The following is a 6,357-nucleotide window of genomic DNA, read 5'->3' as shown; positions in this document are numbered from 1 at the left end:
TTCTTAATCGATGAATCAATTTTCTTGTAGCAAATTTTTGGTTGCTTAAAGATGAGCAAATAATAGCATTCGACCCAATCCAAGGACTAAGCAATGATCATTAATTGAGTTATTTTCTGAATGCTTTTTAAACAAGTTAGTCATCTATATGAGAAAAAGAATTGATTTTGCAATACATTTATTAACATCAAATAAATAATACATTAATAATTTTATCATAATTTTTAGATACCAATGATGATGGAAAGTAACTATTTAGATGAATTAATTGTCATTACTTGAGGCCTAACAATACTATAAATAGATATAATGATTTCATCATTAATGGATTCAAATTTTATATAAAAAATAAAAAAATAGAAAAATATAAAATAGAGAAGTCATGGTGGAAGCAGATGGAAAGACTTATTATGGTATACTTACAGATTCTTTTGAGTTGGATTGTTATGGAAAATTTAAAGTTTATATTATTTTTATGCAATTGGGTGAATATAAACTCACCGAGGGCTTGAAGCAAGATACGAATGGATTCACACTTATAAATTTTTTAGATTGATACATACTTGAAGGTTATTAAAAGATGATCCATTCATTTTTTCATCTCAAGCTTGTCAAATATTTTTTTATACAAGAATCAAAAGATATGGATTGGGCTATTATTGTGAGAATGAAACCTAGAGACTTATATAATATAAGAAAAGAATTGAAAGTAGAGGATGATGAGATTTATACACAGTGTATGCCTTATAATCTTGCCTTGACTGATGATCTAAATGCTACGAGTGTAGTTAAGATGGATATTAAAGGAGAAAAATATTGACTGATTCTTAATTGATAAGAGATATTTAAGATGTACATATTTTGTATGAAATATTTTATTATATTATCATATTTATTCAGTAGATCTTATTTCTTGTTAGCAATTCAATCAATATTGTTCCTATTATTTTATAATTTATGCTAACTAATTTTTATTTTATTGAAAAATATGTCCCAAAGTCAATCGTTAGACGATTGTGCTCATCTTGTAAACTATATATAAATTTTTATTAATAAAAATTATTTGATATTTTTATTATAAATTGATATCTTTAAATTTTTGTGTTGTAATGAAGTCCTTAGGACTATATATATCGATAAAGGAGAATTTGTCGTTAAGTCCTTAAAATTATTCGTGACCAAATGATACGCTATTATTAGGATGATAGCAATATCAAGTACAGGTCGTTGTGTGCCATATGAGTTGATTGTCCTCTTAATCAAGGAGTATGGAGATATTGTTATGGCATGCAGATCAAATATAGGAGTATATTCGCATCGAATGTGACCATATGTCGAGCACTCTGCTGTCAAGAGTAGCTTGTGAAGGGTATGGGTATAAGTGTTCCTCCGATCTGAGACTACCATGGTGACTTATAAGCAACTCACTGTACTTTAGTATTAGACTATCTGAGTTTCTAACTTAGTAACGGAAGGATACTATGTGCAGTCAAATACTTATCAAGTCAGTATGTGAGTCAAGATGGAATTGACCCCTCTAAATTGGTTGGAGATATGCATCAGTGTATTTCAATTTAGTAAAATTATGGCCAGAGTAATCCATGAGATGGATTTGAAAGATTAAAATACAATATGGCTGACTTAATTAGGGTTGACAGTTAAACTCTAAGTCAACTTGAGCATTTGGATTAAAGGGATAAATTATACAGTAACCATACGCCAGTAGGTTCTAGAAGGTTGTTTTGCAACACTTCGACCCATCCGGTCGTTGGGTCATCATTGCTAGATGGTTACATCGATTGGTATAGAAAGTTCTCCTATGCTACCGACTTAGATTCGAACCTATGGGGTTCCACGCATTAGAAGATTTGATCAAATCTGATGGCTGAAGAGTCCAATTAGATTGTGACTCTGGTGAAGAGTCCTACTTGGACTAGGACTCTGTAGGAGAGTCCCACTGGGATTGGGACTCTACCATTTATAGAGAATTAATTAGTAATTAGATTACTAATTAACTCAATTTAATTGAATAAAGAGCTTTGCAACAAGTCTAATTGAATTAGATTCAGTTCGACTCAGATTAGGATTGATATGATCAAATTCGATTACAAGAAAAATTTGATCCTGATTCGATCAGGGTTTGGACTCGATTAATTCCTAATTAGGTTAGAAATTTGATGAGATATTTAAATTTATAATTAGATTAGATTCATTTCTATCGGTGGTTTCAATCCAAATTTGATTTGGATTAGAATTGAATTAGAAATGAAGAGTCCAAGTCAGACTAAGACTCTATCCTTATCTTTTACGCCACATCTAGATCCATGCTAATTTCTCCATGCCTAATTGGATTTGGGTTGTGATTTTTGGCATCATAAGAGAGGATCCAATAAGGGTGGTCGGCTATAGCTGATGAGTCATAATATTATCTCTTGCCTAATTCGAATGCGATCTGAATTAGAGACAAGATGCAGACTAGGAAAGATATTTTTCATATATAGTATATTGTTAGAGCTATATTATTTTTTTTCTTATTTTTCTTGAAAAATTATTTAGTATGTAAGACTCTAGATTTCTTTTCCATATCTTAATAATTTTTTTGGAATTTTTGGGGATGCCAAAAAGTAGTTTTGGCATTGATTCATGTCATCCTTTCTTGGAAAGTCCTAATTCCTTGTCTATAAAAAGGGGACCCCTCTCTTGGACATCCCATGATCAATTCTCTTATTAATTTTTTATTTCTAGAGCCTCTTCTCCTCCTCCTCTCTTCCTCCTCCAAATCTTCTATCACTTTGGAGTGTCCAAGATGCTTGTAGAAGAAGAAAGAGGTCAGCTATCGAAGTTATTCACAGACTAGCATCTTCGAGTCCTTGATCTGCGTCAGTCTTTGCGTAGATTTTTTCATAGAGGTCAGATAACTTTGTGTGGCTGTAAGTGACCTGAGGAACATCCTCTCCAACTATTGGATCAGAGGAGATCAAGATCAAAATTTATTTGATAATGATCTCTAACTTATTTTGATTTTTATGGTAGATCTAATAGTTAGATCTAGAATTTCAACATCGATGAGATTGATGTGATTTTTATTTTCAGATATAAAGTAAATATTTTTTATATCAAAAATTTTGATTTGGTAGTGTAAGATTAGATCTTATATATATGATTAAGATTAAATTATTTAATTTATTATTTCTACTATATAAAATTTTTTAATTGTATGTACTGCACTACAACAAATTTTCTTCAACTGGTATCAAAGCCAGGTTGTTTTGATATAAATTAATATGACTTTAGATCTAATTTTTTATTATTAGATCTGATTATTTATGATTTAGATTAGATTTAAATTAATTTATTTTAGATTTGATTATTATTTATTTAGATTAGATGTTCTGAGTAGCAAAGTACTCGAATTGGGTAATCACCAGGCCGTCCGATCATAGGAGCAAGTAGGGTTTCATGACCCTCTCTTCCCATTCAATGTGGTGCTCTTCATGGTATGTAGGGGTACCACTGTAAGGTTCCATAAAGAAGAAAGTGAAAAGAAAAAACTTACTTTCTTGTAAAATCTTAGATCTTGAAATCCTAGGTATTGTTGTATGTGATGCAAGTTGCTAAGATAGTTAGTTACATCTAATCTTGTTTAATAAAAATTATTTTGATCTAAAATCATAAAAAATTTAGATTTGATTTAAAATATTTTATGACTTAATGTAAAAAATTTACATGAAAAATTATTTTCGAAACCTTAACCATGTTGATGCAAAACTTAGTTGAGAATTAAGTATCAAGCTGATCGAATCTAGAATTATGATTTAGATCTAATATTGCATAAAACATGGGGCATGGGTTAGCTCAAATCAGGTCCTTCTCTTTAATTGGATTAGATCTAAGGTTAGAATCAAAGAATTGATTGATCATATAGAGAAATTGATTAAGTCTAACCAAATATTGAATTAGATTAATCAGGATTTCTCTAGTACAATAGTTGTAGATGGTCAAGTCCATGTCTTTGATTAGACCAAATGGACCTTGATTGTGGCTCAATGGTTGAACCCGAATCATTAGGTTGGTCAAATCAAAACTAGTTAATCAATTGGTATCTAAGATAAATTTGGCATTTTGATTAGTGGTTTTTAATTGAGAGTAGCTTACCTGGCTATTTCGATGGTGTTTAAGGCAAGCTTAGCAGATCCTCCCACCGATCTTACTTACCTGACCAAATTGGTGAACTAGATTTTGATTAGATTGCTCAGTGATTCGAGTTTGTCCATGCCATTAAGGTTGATCAGTGTGACTGATCTAAGTACCAGTTCAATCAGTATGACCTAATCCGATTCAGTGACTTGATGAAGTCAATGATAGGATTATGGTCTACTCATTGATTTTTTTTTCTCTTCTCTCTTCTCTAAATTGATTAAATCCTCTAAATTATTAGGTCCTTAAAATGAGCTGGTTATGATGATAACTAGATCATAGCCTCTCATTAAGGTGAGTGATAATAGGTCCATTATTTCTGTTTGACATTGCAGGTGCCATCCGTCTGATGTTATCTCTGAATGATGGAATTATCATTCATCATATGATGACTCTGATAAACTATCTGATGATGGTTGGGTTGATCGAGTCATCCTCAAGCCTGATCACTCATTAGGTAGAATCACTGAGTAGGTTTATGTTAATGGTTTGACCTAACCAAAACTTTCAGTGAAGGTCCATCGCCTATTGAAATGAAATCTGAAGCTAAATTAAATACTAAAAGTTGTTTAGAGAAACAATTGGTTGAGAACCTACCCATAGGTGTATATGAGTTGATCGAGCCATCCTCGGGCCTATATGTAGTCTATATGGATTCTAGTACCTGCTAAAGAATTAAGGTAATTCTTCAAATTGGAGGTAGAGGCTATCAATTTGTATAAAATAATGGGAGGACCTTTAGACTAAAGTCTAAGTCTTTAGGATTAATAAATTTATATACTAATTAGACTTTGTTCTTTCTTTGTGTGTGCAGATATGGTCTCAAATTTATCACTCCGATCACTATTGGATAGTGAGAAGCTTATCGGACTGAATTTCGATAATTGATATCAGAATTAAAGATTGTCCTAAAGCACGAGTGGATCCTTTATGTGATAACAGATCTGACACCTGAGGAGCCTGCTCCTAACATCCGAGGAGTGATCCAAGATGCTTATTTGAAGTGGCTCAATGATCGCACCATGATTCGTTGCATCATGCGGGCCTCCATGAACGATAAGTTCAACTGGAAGTTTGAAGAAGCTCAGTCAGAGAAAATGCTTCAAGTATTGAGGGATTCCTTTAGTACTCCTGATGATGTTGAGCAGCACAAGATTAGTTGCATTATTTTCAATATCCGAATGAGGGAGGGTGCATCTGTCATCGATCATATATTGTACATGATCGAGCAGATTGAAAAATTGAGCAAACTTAGCTTTCCTTTACATTAACAGATAGGAAAAGATGCGATCCTGAACTCTCTTCCCAAGTCCTACCTGCTGTTCCTCAGTCATTTCAGAATGACGAAGTCTGTAGTCAACTACCATAGTCTGTTGGGGTTGCTATAGACTTAAGAAAGATCACCAACTCCACAAGAAGATAGTAAATCTAGTGAGAGGATCTTCTTCGGGTAGTCGTCATCCCTTTAAGAAAGGAAAAAAGAAGAAGAATAAGAAGGTGCCTGGTGTTGGGAGTCAGTCTCAGAAACTCAAGTTCAAGACTGATCAAAATCAGGTAGAATGCTTCTTTTGCAAGAAGCAGGGTCACTGGAAGAGGATTATCCTCAGTATATCACTTCTTTTGATCCGAACAGGCCAAAGAAGAAGAAGCAATTAGTTGCTGGACAAAGTACTTATGTGATAACATCTTGTAACTTCTCTCTTATAGATACAATGATCTGGGTATTGGATATTGAAAGTCCTATTCATATTTGCAATTCATTGCAGGATCTTCAGGTCACTAGGAGATTTGGAGAAGGTGAGAGATTCTTGAATGTTGGAGATGGAAGATCAGTTCCAGTTCTAGCTTTAGGAATCACCAAGCTTGTATTCAATCTCAGTATATTGTTCTTAATAAGTGTCATTACTATCCTAGTTTTTTTTTAAATATTATTTCTGTAGCCTTTTTGACCCATTCAAATATCAATAAAGAAAAATTTTTGTGATATCATTTTGAATGGTGTTACAATTTTACGTGGACAGTTGAACAGTGGTATCTATATTGTATCTAGACCTAATGTAATGTACATTTTAAATAAATACCTTAGAATAGATGAAGTCACATATGCCTACCTTTGGCATTGTAGGCTAGGTCATATCAACAAGAATAGGATAAACATGT

This window comes from Elaeis guineensis, chromosome 6 (assembly GCF_000442705.2).
Source record: "Elaeis guineensis isolate ETL-2024a chromosome 6, EG11, whole genome shotgun sequence".
NCBI lineage: Eukaryota > Viridiplantae > Streptophyta > Magnoliopsida > Arecales > Arecaceae > Elaeis > Elaeis guineensis.
This window is presented reverse-complemented; position numbering follows the sequence as displayed.